This window comes from Erpetoichthys calabaricus, chromosome 10 (genome assembly GCF_900747795.2).
Source record: "Erpetoichthys calabaricus chromosome 10, fErpCal1.3, whole genome shotgun sequence".
NCBI classification, from domain to species: Eukaryota; Metazoa; Chordata; class Cladistia; order Polypteriformes; family Polypteridae; genus Erpetoichthys; species Erpetoichthys calabaricus.
Window position 1 is genome coordinate 42,835,393 of NC_041403.2, and position 12,955 is coordinate 42,848,347.

At 40.4% G+C, this 12,955-nt stretch overlaps 1 protein-coding gene across 1 annotated transcript in view; it reads right to left on the reverse strand.

Annotated features, from left to right (window-relative positions):
• Positions 1-7,788: 7,788 nt before the first annotated feature.
• alg14 (ALG14 UDP-N-acetylglucosaminyltransferase subunit) overlaps positions 7,789-12,955 on the reverse strand; it is a 286,344-nt gene continuing 281,177 nt past the window's right edge. Inside the window, exon 5 of the mRNA XM_051933027.1 lies at positions 7,789-7,804. The gene's annotated coding sequence lies outside the window, so the exon portion shown is untranslated. The remainder of the gene's footprint in view (positions 7,805-12,955) is intronic.

Genomic DNA, 12,955 nt, shown 5'->3' on the forward strand with positions numbered 1-12,955 from the left:
TGTTACAAAAAAGACACAGCAGTGATATAAAACCCAGAGGACAGCGGCCAGGCTGATTCCGAGACTGAGAGGTATGAGCTATGAGTAGAGACTGAAAGAGCGGAACATTTTCAGAGGTGACATGATTACCTCGGCGGTGACATTCATGTCTCTGGTGACTCTTCCTATGAAGTCAGTAGACAGATTGGGAGAGCATGGGGGGTCATGAGGTCACTGGAAAGGGGTGTGTGGTGCTCCCGATATCTATGCAAAAGAACAAAGGTCCAAGTCTTTAGAGTCCTGGTGCTTTCTGTTTTGCTATATGGTTGCGAGACATGGATGCTATCCAGTGACCTGAGATGAAGATTGGATTCCTTAGGTACTGTGCCTCTTTGGAGAATCTTTGGGTTCCACTGGTTTGACTTTGTGTCAAATGAGTGGTTGCTCACGGAGTCCCAAATGAGGCACATTACCTGTATTCTGAGGAAGCGTCAGTTATGGCACTACAGTCATGTGGCGTGATTACCCGAGGGTGATCTGGTTTGCAGAATCCTCATTGTTGAGGACCCAAGTGGCTAGACCAGGCCAAGGAGATGCCCACGTAACACCTGACTGTGGCAGGTAGAGGGAAATTTCAGGAGGGTGGGACTGGACCACGTATCTGCTTGAGGGGTTTGCCAACCGAGATCCCAAACTGTTTTGTCATGTAGTGGGTGCGGCAACAAGCTGTACCAATGCATGCTCCCCGACCTGACCTGACCTGACCTGACCTGACATGATTAAAGAGTTTAGAATTCATTATTGTTACTTTCACATAAATTCTGTAACAAGAACACGAGGACATGATTATAAACTTGTTAAGGGTAAATGTTTTTCTTCACACAAAGAACCATAGACACATGCAATAAATTACCAAGTAGTGTGGTGGACAGCAGGACTTTCAAACTCATTAATGTTATTTTGGACAATCTAGATGAACAGCATTGGTAAGCTTGCTTGGCTGAATATCCTTTTCTCGTGTTAACTTTTTTAATGTTCTAATGTTTTAAAAGAATTAGAATGATCTATGCAGGATTGGCAATCTAAGCCTGTCATTTGAGAAGGTTTTTCACAAGAAGTAAAAACTGAAATTGAAATTGAACAGAAAACATTAAAAAAATTAATGCAAATGAATGTTAGTAGGAAAAATCCTGGATGGACGCAGTACTCATAGTGGTAATAATAGGAGCAGTAGTGATATTGTTACAAACATAGAGTACAATGAAATTTTTACTTGCATGTCTGACCAGAAATCAAGAGGAAGGCCAACGCAAAACATGTTGTATTTCCCGAAAGATGGTAAATCATGCCATGAAATGAAAAGTAGAAGACAGAGTACAATAGAGGAAATGGCAATCAAAAGACCAGCCATATGACAAGTAACTAAAGATTAAGAAGAAGAAGACCATCCTGCAGCCACCGGTGGCAAATGCACATGTGAAGGCAGGAAGTGTGGTAAAGTGGTTAAGGCTCTGAACCAGGAGGATGTCTGACACTGTGTGCCAACAAACAGGACACCTCATCTGCAGTGTTCCAAGTGGGAAAATAAAACAAATAACCTATTATATCTCAAATGTAACCTTGGATCAAGGAATCAATCAAATAATAATAAATTATGGGAAATAAACTGTTTAGTTTAAGAATCCTAGCATATCACATAAAATCAGCACATAATGAGCTGTCTGCCAAATGAGAGTCCCTGCAAATCCTGCCTGATTATTACAAGCTGTCAGATAGGGCCAAGTTAAGTAAGAAAGATGGCCAGCTCACACCACATCCATCAGCTACATAATTAGCACATAACAGTTTACATTTATAAACTCGACATTAATTACTTGTGAATGTGAATGTGGAGGGTAACCCAGGATAATGGCAAGAAATTCGATTTCTCCAAATCAAAGGATTTTATTAAAAATAGAAGCAATCAAAAGAGGGCAAAGTTGTGATATCAAACAAAAGTATCACAAAATGAGGAGAAAAATGAGCAGTCTTTATATGGTTTAGAAAGGTTGTTCAAATACTCTCTTCACGTCTTGTCTTTCTCTCTCCCTTTCTCGCCAGACTGTAATCCTTTCCTCCTACCACAAGGGTGCTTGTTTTCCCCTCTCCTCCCCACTTTACACAGGACAATTGACCAAGTGAAACATTTAAACCACACCCTGGGTGAAGGGGTACACACTGCTGGGTTCTGGAGTGGGTAGATACAACCATTGCAGACACTATCTTTCTGTGTGCATTAAAAAGGCCCAAGAACTCACAAGGGTCTCTCATCTAAAAGCACAACAACACCCCAGCCAATACATCACATTTGCCTTGATTCTGGTCCTCCACTGGTACTGTCAGCAATGATCCATCTTAATCCACATTCGCTAGGCCACATCTGGGCCAAATCCAGCAATGGCATTTCACATCTGGGCCAAGTCCACAATAAGCACAGTCTGCTGATTGCAGCACAATTATGGCATGTCGCATTTGAGCCAAGTCTCACTGGCTGACTTTGCATCTGCACTGAGTCCACAACTGACATTGCCAGACTAGCCACCCAGTAAAATACACCCGGGCTGCATCCGGGCAGATCTCTCTGTGTCATATCCTAATTAGCGGCTGTAGCATTCACCCCAAGCTTGACTTGAGTGTGAGAGATACTGCAGCGAGCTCACATCACTTCATTCTGACACAATAGTGTGCTTATAATTTTACTTTGATACGGACAAAAGATGACGTCAGTGTAGATAAAACAGTGATAGGGGTGTAAATGGCACTCAGCAAAGGTCTGCATACCCACCCAACTAATCTTGTGACTCTTTGATGAATTCTCATTTCTGATTTTTTTACAGACTGGTATTTATCTCATATGATGTAGGGTTATTGCTATTTTACCCTTTGATATAGCCATCACATATCTATCAACATTTTCACGTTTGCCTTTTTTTGAATTAAATGAGGCCTACGTGTAAATGTGTTTCTATATGAGCTCTAATTGTTCTTCAGTGCTAATCTATCATTTAGCCTTTTTTTAAACTCTTCTGGGGGAAAGTGTAAAACCAACCACCAGACAGACAATATAGGAACATACATGGGATTGGCAGTGGCAAGACAGGAAAACGTTCCAATGGACAACATTTTCTCACTAAATATTTGCTGGAGAAGCAAAGTACAGAACAGGACTTTTTTACCAGATGTAGTACTCTAGATGAGTAAATGTCATTGATTCTTTGCTTGCAGATTATTTTCATTTCATGCACACTTACTATTTTTCAAGTGAATTAAACATTTTTCATGTATTTCAAATACAGTGGACCCTTGACTTACAAACTCAATTTGTTTGCGAGCGCTGGTTGTAACTCAAGTTGGTTGTAAGTCAAGACTATTTTTCCCATAAGAAATAATGGAAATGCCCTTAATGTGTTCCGAACCGCCCACAGCAACACTTACTTAACTTTTTTAATAGAAAAGGGTTGTATAATGTGCATAATTTACCAAAAACATCAATACTTTTTCTAATGTACTAACCAAAAAGTTATAAAAAGTGCCTAGCCTCCCAGAAACAATAATTTCATACTGTTCTCACCATTTAAGTTGACATCTTTGGCTTGCAGGAAGGAAGGAGGAGGAGAATGAAATGTAAGGTGGTTATTGTTTGGAAGGAGTTTCCTTATACAAATCTTTTCTTTGTAAAATTGTCGAGATGGTGGATTTCGACATGCTGTACATATTAGCGAGATCGGTCTCACGGATGCCACTCTCATATTTCCACACAATTTCCTTCTTCGTTTCGATTGTGATCGCTTTCTTTACCTTCGTTACCTTCGCTTCCTTCCTTAGCAATTATCGAAATAAATTATATAAATCACTGCACTGACCGAAATTATGTCCACAAACACATGTATCTGGGCTCCGACTGAAGCTTACAAACGCTCTCGGCTGTTTGTTTACAATCGCACAAGTGGATACACGTGACAGCATTCGGGTCGTAATGCAAGATGTTGGTCGTAATTCAAAACAAAAATTTTGGTCATAAAGCAAGTTGTTCGCATGTCAGGCCGGTCGTATATCAAGGGTCGACTGTATAACTTTTAGAATATGTTAACTGTCAATGTTCTACATATTTACAAAACAGAAGCTCATTGTTTTGTGTCTATACTTATAAATGTGAAAATGTTTATTGTTTTTTGACCAGACGGAATCAGTACAATTCTGACATGAGTGCATAAGAGGCAGATTCTGCTGCTGCCCAAGCTTTCGGCTGCCGCTTTTGCCCCGAATTACTTGAGCCAGAGCTGTGAAATCTTTCATTGGGGATTCAGGTCATGTGCTACAGAAGTGGCCCAATTCCGACGTGAAGCATAAAACATCAGCAGGCAGATTTTGGCGAGTGATCGGCCAGACAGACTCAAACCGAATACTACAACCATATCTGCGCCAACTGAGAAATCTACTATGTGTCACAAGAACAACAATAAGACATCATAAAGGTTTGGGGCAGCCACCCGTATAATGTGCCTTGGCTGCAAAAAGGTATTTATAAAGATAGCGAGTTATTCACAAGACTGAGTCCAAAACAGAACTGTAGTATATAGTCAAGATGGCACCTTTAAAGGCCAGTGTAGGAAATGATGTCATCGGGGCCGGAAGTGGAAGTGATGTCATCTGAGGTGGGACCAGAAGTGATGTCATCAGAGGCACCAGAACCCTTTGGGATTCCCTGAGAATTGTCTGCAGGGGATCGAGAAAGACAGTTAGTGCACCCTGCTGCCCCCTGGTTGGACGTGGAATTGCCATTATTCAGGCTATTTAGTTGACTCATAAGGCACAAGTATATTTTGCGAGTTGGGCATGAATCCCCATTCAGTTTAAATGCCTTCTAGCATCCAACAGAAGTTGACACCTTCAGGAACCCTTCGTTCTCAACTCTTTACATGGAGGTTCGTGTGAGACTTTTGTTTTCTAGGGTCTGAAACCTTTATCAGTGCCTTTCCTCCAAGCTGCCACCCTGTTTCTCTGGTACAGATGTACCAGCCTCCAATTCTCCTGGGCCAGCTAATAAGTTTACAGGTTTCTTGTCAATGGTCTTCCTTGATGGGCTGGGAAAGAAGAAACTGAGCTGCCATCCTGACAATATAAAAACAACCATACAGTGGGACAGTATGGTTGAGTCCATCAACCTAAGATCACTTGTTCACACTGTGAGAATGGCATTGTTGGATGAAATTCCAAAAGGAGAAGATGCAAACTGCATTTACAAGAAGGTAGCCGAATCAGGAGCTGAGATGTCAGACAATATACTTTAAGAAGATATCAATACCCACTGCCACACTTTGTCGATGTATATTGTAACATAAAGACTTAAAAAATTAAACCATGTGAATGTTTAATAGTATGTAAATAGCTATAGCTAATCTGGGATAGCACAGAAGGGCAGTGGCTAACACTCAGATCCAGTGACCAGAGTTCAGATCTCTCCCTTAGCTGTCTGTGTACAGTTTGTAAGTTCTCTAGAATGACTTTGTGGGTTCATGCCACATCTCAAAAATGGGAGTTTTAACTGGAGATTGTAAATTGGCCCCATCTAGGTGTGTGTGAATGCGCAGACCCAGCAATAGACTGGCATATTGTCCAGGGTTGGTTAATGCCTTGTGTCTAATGCTGTCAGGACAGGCTTTGACCCTCCTGCTGCAATAGAACTCCTCTGGCTATTGTGCTGTCTGCATGTTGTCCTGTGACTCCAGTTTCCGTTCTGATTACAAAGATGTCAGTAAGGTTCAGTGGAATTTCACAGCAAGCAGTGTGACACAGTGGTTAAGGCTTTAGACCTCAAACCATGAGGTTGTGAGTTCAGATCTCACCATTGACACTGTGTGACGCTTAGCAAGTCACTTCACCCACCTGTGCTCCATTTGGAAAAAAAATAAATAAATAAATAAACTAATTGTATCTCAACTGTTTTAAGTCACTTTGGTTAAAAGCATCAGCCAAATAAATTAATTTAAATGTAAATTTGCCTAGCATGAATGAGTGTTATAGTGACTCAAAAGGATTGACATCCCATCCAGGATGGGTCTATGCCTTGTACCTCAAATCTCACAACTGACACTTGTGAGGAATGGCCGGCCATTTACCCCAGCCAATACCCCCAGGCCGCTAGATGGAGCCCTCCCTGTAGCATGGAAGTGCCCCGAAGACCAGCAGGGAATTATGGACAATGGAGTTTTTATTCCCAACCCTGCTGGACACCATGGGGCCCACCAGAGGACGCTGCAGGGAGGCTCAAGGACTTATACGTGCCCTATAACCCGGTAGCACGTTATAATCATATGACCAGAGGGAACGTTGTGTTTCCGGGTTGAAAAGAAGGACTTTTTATCTGACCCGGAAGTAAGATGGGAAACACTTCCGGGTCAGGGAATATAAAAGGACGATGGGAAATCCCAGACGTTGAGCTGAGCTGGGTGGAAGGGTGGCAACGCGTCTGGGAGTGAGGAGGATTATTGTTATTATTGATTTATTGATTGTTTATTGAGTATTGTGGAGAGGAGGGTGCTTTGTGCACTTTATTATTATACTAAATATTCATATTTGGACTTTTACCTGGTGTCTGACGTCTAGTCTGAGGGTTCAAGGGGTCACAGAGACCTTAAACTGTCACACATTGTGTGATGCTGAGCAAGTCACTTCACCCACCTGTACTCCATTTGGAAAAAAACAAAAGGAAAAAAAACAGTTGTATCTCAAATGTTTTAAGTCACTGGCATGGCACTAGATGTTTTTACCAAGTTCATGTCTGTTCCCTTTACGAACTGCTGACGTCCTGTCCTCCCTTAATGCTCACTTGCCTACAGTCATCCTGCTTACCTGCATGTACACATCATACTTTTTTGTTTTCAATCCATTCTTTAGACTGCTTTCAGCTGTGATCAGACATGTTATTTGCTATTTCAATAAAAAGAGATAAAGAGGAACAGGTTGAAGCAGAACCAGGCCTACCTGGCCTTGAACAAAGTAGTCCATCTTGGCACATTATGCAGTGCTGCTATGCTTTTGTAGAACAGACTTAAAAGAATACAGAAGCTAATTTTGCAATGAATCCTAAATCTGATACTAAATGCTCCAAGGTGTGAACCCCAGTGGAGATAACTGGGAAATGATGATTGTGCAGATTGGATGCTCCTAGTGAAGAACAGAAAACTATAAAGCAAATCTACAGGGCCCAACTACCAAAGACGGACATGATGTTTAGTAATTTTTTAGTGTATCATGCAAGACACTTTTACCACTTCCTCTTTAAAAATATGCTTTTCATGATTAAGTAACTTACTATACATGTCTTTCTTTTTTCTTGTCTACAGACTATGCATCTTGTGGCTTTGTAAATAAGCACTTGCCCATTTGGTCATAAAAACGTCACACTACCGACACGCTTGCGCTCAAATTCCTTCTGGCACGCACCTCTTTTGTGGAAACCCCTCAAGCACCAGCAAAACATTTCTAGGAAATGTGAAGTCATCTCTAGGAAGCGACTCTTCCATTTTGGAAAAACTGCAGTGTTGAAAAAGGGGTTCTTTAGAGGAAGTAAAAGTCATCTCATGCCAAGTGCTAAAGGAACTAATGTGTCAGCAGTGTTATTCAGAATTAGCCAATTTGAAGAAAAACGTGTGGACGTGAGATGAGTTTGTCTGTCCATGCTTCCTGTGCTGAAGAATGGATGCCTTTTCAAAATGTTTTGTGAATGGTCTACACTGTGTTTAGCTAAATAAATAGCTGTGCTTGGGTCCACATAATCTGGCAGCTCTTTTCTACCTTTGGTTTACGTCAATGTAAGGGAGATTGCTTCAGGCACAGCTGTCAAGCTGTCCATGGGCTGAAAGGATGAGGTGCATTGACCATTCTGAAAAACAGACGTCTTTTGTGCCTGCCATTAGTGAGCTGTGGATGTAAAGGCAGAAAGAATGCAAAAACCTGTAAATGCACTTTTTATTTATCTCTCAATAAACATGACATTTGGCCAGAGCATTTAATTTGGGCCTAACTGTGGCAGCAGCATAAACATCTTGGATAAATGGATTGTTGTAAATAATGCTTGCATGTTATTGTTCACACTGCTTAACATATCTGTATGTGTGTCCATTTGTTTCATAGTTTTCCAATGCACTTCTACCTCCTATTCCTAGGAATTATGCAAATGTTCATCAACCTAATATTTGAGTCATTCATCCAATTCAAGGTCATGAAGCTTTTTTTAAAAAAAGGGGCGTCTCACCAGAAAACTGCCCCAGATGTTAAGGGGTGAGCTCATAGATACGCAGGTGGATGAGCCTATGGGGTCCTGTCTGTTGGGCAGACCACAGTGTGTGAGACTCAAGGACTGTGTCTCTGATATGGATGTGAGCGGCACTGGAGCACCACAGGGAACAGTCTCGTCTCCATTTCTCTTCACTCTGCACACCTCTGACTATAAATAAATCACCAGCTCATGTCACTTGCAGAAATTTATTTGCACTTATGGGGTGTATTCATAAGGGGGATGAGACAGAGTATAGGAGTCACTTTGTTTATTGGTTCAGACAGAATTGTCTGCAACTGAATATCAGCAAAACCAAAGAACTCGTTATTGACTTTTGCATAGCAAAGAACCTCAATGTTCGCTCACTAGTCAGGGACTGGCTGTAGGGAAGGTTCACTGGTACAAGTATTTGGGGTTCCACATCAATGAAAGGTTGAACTGATCTCGTAATACAAAGGAACAATAAAAGAAATAGGACAGCCTTTAATGTGCATAGTGACAGCTTCTACATTTTCTACAACTCTGTGACTGCCAGTGTGTTTTTCTATGTTGTTGTGTGCTGAGCTGGTAGCATGTCTATCTATCTATCTATCTATCTATCTATCTATCTATCTATCTATCTATCTATCTATCTATCTATCTATCTATCTATCTATCTATCTATCTATCTATCTATTGTTTCCTGCAGGGGGATCTCCTGCACCCCAAACCCAACACAGATAGACACAGACACAAGTACAGCAACACACATTTGGTAAAAACAAATACCTCAAATGTTTTAAGTCGGTTTGGTTAAAAAGTGTTGGCCAAATAAATAAATGCAAGTGTAAATTTGCTTATTATGCATAGGAAGTAAAAATGTTAGGTTTCAATACACAATGGGCGCTCAGAAAATTGAGAGTACACCTTATGAGAAGGATTTAGGAGTCGTAGGGGACTCTAAGCTATCAGCTTCCCAACAGTGTTCAGAAGCCATCAAGGAGACTAACAGAATGTTAGGTTTTATAGCACAATGTGTGGAGTACAAGTCCAAGGAGGTTCTGCTCAAATTTTATAATGCACTGGTGAGGCCTCATCTGGATTACTGTATGCAGTTTTGGTCAGCAGGCTACAAAAAGACATAGCAGCGCTAGAAAAGGTCCAGAGAGGAGCGACAGGGCTCATTCCAGGGCTACAGGGGTTAAATTATGAGGAAAGATTAAAAGAGCTGAGCCTTTACAGTTTAAGCAAAAGAAGATTAAGAGGTGACATAATTGAAGTGTTTAAAATTATGAAGGGAATTAGTCCAATAGATTGAGATTGTTATTTTAAAATGAGTTCATCAAGAACACGGGGACACAGTTGGAAACTTGTTAAGGGTAAATTTCACACAAACATTAGGAAGTTTTTGTTTACACAGAGAACGATAGACACTTGGAATAAGCTACCAAGTAGTGTGGTAGACAGTAAGACTTTAGGGAATTTCAAAACTTGACTTGATGATTTTTTGGAAGAAATAAGTGGATAGGACTGGTGAGCTGTGTTGGGCTAAATGGCCTGTTCTCGTCTAGAGTGTTCTAATGAGTGAGTGTGACTGTGCCTCAAATAAATTGGCATCTCATCCAAGATGGTCCATGCCTTATACCTCATGCTGGCTCTAACTTATATGATTCTGTAATGGAATAAGCAGCTTCAGAAACGAATCAATCAGTCTGTCTAAATAACTAACTAAGCAGCCAATATATGAATGTACTTAGACAGTCATACCCAGAACAGAATGGTGCAGTGGCCAAGGCACACAAAGCCTGGTCTTAGTGAAGTGTGCCATACAAAAATGCATTGAACTGAATTAAACTGGCAGACTCTCACCAATGTGCATGATAAGCCACAAACTAAAGGAAATAATACAGCCAATTTTTTTTACCTGCCATGTGATGTCTGTACTGAGTATTCAAAGGCATGTCACCATTGTCATTTGGTGAGGAGGAAGTGGCAACATATGACGCTTAATACTAAAAGAACCTGTAATCTCTTAAAGAATCATAAGATTATTACAAGGCTGGACACTATTACACATAAAACTGGAATATTAAAAGCTGGACGATCACACCCACCTTAGATTTCAAAACTACAAACAGCACATTTTTATGCCATTACCCTTTCCTGTCAAGCAGCTCCCATCATCACTGTCTACTGTTCTATGTCATTAGAAACTATCACATGTGGCATAGCATGTGGTTAATTTTGCTGACTCTTTTGGGAAATATTTTAATTAATTAGTGGAACATAGCAAATAAAAGTAACTGATGCAACTTCATGGCTGTCTGGCCAAACGATTGTGCTTTGTCACTTTCATGACAAAACAAATTTGGTTCTGTTTCCTGCCTTGCTTTCTCTTTCCGTATCTCTTGTAAACCGGAAGCTATGACCGGCAATGATAGACCCCGTAAAATCTTCTAAGAAAAGAAGAGCACAGCATAATGAAACACAAAGACACTTCTAATATGTGAAAGCTTTTTCTTGCTTTATCCATGACTATCTTTTTCTTGTATGGATGACTTTATTTTTTAAACTTGTTTGAACTATTAAGCTCATTCAGATGGAGAAGGTTATTCATTGAGCTTTAAAAAATAAAGATTAAGATTAATGCATTGACTGCTTTATGATACCAGGGTCTCAATAGTCAAAGGTGAATGGCTGTCTGTGATGACATAGGTTTGGGGGTGTTTCAGATTTGAAATAAATAATTGGGTGTCCCGGAGCGTGCAGGTTCCAGGAGGGTGCACCCAGGTGAAAAAAAGTGCATTCAATTACACTTAATTTAAGTGCACTTATTGTGTCAAAAGTGTGCTATTTTCAAGTGTGCTAATGTAATATCATTAGTGTAACTAAATATATACTTAAATACAACTAAGTGTACTTGAATGTGCTATTTTGAGACACCATTAAGATGTGCTTAAATATGCTTAAGTACACTTTTTTTTTTTATTTCTATACTTTCATAAATGAACTTTGTTTCTAATTGAAGTATGTTTGAATCCACATTTTAGAGACTTGTTAATACACTTCTAATATATAGGAAAAATATTTATATTTCAATCAAAATGCAAGGTTAATACATTGAAAACATATTTGTGATGTATTTCAAATGTATTTACAACTCAAATATAGCATATTTTGGGCGGCACGGTGGTGCAGTGGGTAGCGCTGCTGCCTCGCAGTTTGGAGACCTGGGGACCTGGGTTCGCTTCCCGGGTCCTCCCTGCGTGGAGTTTGCATGTTCTCCCCGTGTCTGCGTGGGTTTCCTCCGGGCACTCCGGTTTCCTCCCACAGTCCAAAGACATGCAGGTTAGGTGGATTGGCGATTCTAAATTGGCCCTAGTGTGTGCTTGGTGTGTGGGTGTGTTTGTGTGTGTCCTGCGGTGGGTTGGCACCCTGCCCAGGATTGGTTCCTGCCTTGTGCCCTGTGTTGGTTGGGATTGGCTCTGGCAGACCCTCGTGACTCTGTGTTCGGATTCAGTGGGTTGGAAAATGGATGGATGGATATAGCATATTTTTTGTATATTATATCACAGAAGAGCAGTAAAATACACTTAAAATGAACTTAATAATAGTGTATGAAAGTACACCAGAATTGAACTTATATTTAAAGCATGCATAGCAACAACAACAACAACATTTATTTATATAGCACATTTTCATACAAAAAGTAGCTCAAAGTGCTTTACATAATGAAGAAAAGAAAAATAAAAGACAAAATAAGAAATTAAAATAAGACAACATTAGTTAACATAGAAAAAGAGTAAGGTCCAATCTGATGGCCAGGGTGGACAGAAAAAAACAAAAAAAAACTCCAGAAAGCTGGAGAAAAAAATAAAATCTGCAGGGGTTCCAGGCCACGAGACCACCCAGTCCCCTCTGGGCATTCTACCTAACATAAATGAAACAGTCCTCTTTGTAGTTAGGTTTCTCACGGAGTCACTTGATGCTGATGGTCATACAGACTTCTGGCTTTTAATCCATCCATCATTGTTGGAACATCATGGTGCTTTGGGTAGATGGTGGTGGCACAAGCACAGTATTAAGTAATGCACTAATAACACATTTTTATATATTTTTGGGGTAGTACACTTTGAGTACACTTAATATCAATTTAGGTATTAGTGCAAATTAACATATTTAGATTATGTACACTGAAGTACTCAGTGTATTTTTAATTAGTACATTTGTATTATATTTTCTTTCCACTTATTTTTAGCACACAAAAACAATAATGTGTTAGAAATGTACTTTCTGATATTAAAGTATATTTTTAGTATAATTAAGTATATTTTATTTTCACCTGGGTGCGCGTTTGAACGTCTACACACCGCTTTGAGGTTGATTGGGATGCTTGGCTGATCGCACATTCATATGCAAATGTGAGCGGGTCACTTAAGTGCTTCACTCACACCTCGGAGGAATGGCAGCGGGAGTCACAGGAGTGAGGCTCGGCATGACAGCAGCAGGGACACGAGTCCAGTTTAAAGGTTTGCTGTGCCTGTCGGAAGGATGTCTCCTCTGGCTGCAGCATCCCATATGGGGTAGGACATTGAGTGTTTAAGTAGGAGGCACCTGGAATTGAGAGGAGTGGATTTTTTGTTTTTTAAAACAGTGTGGTTTCCTGCAGTGTGTTTA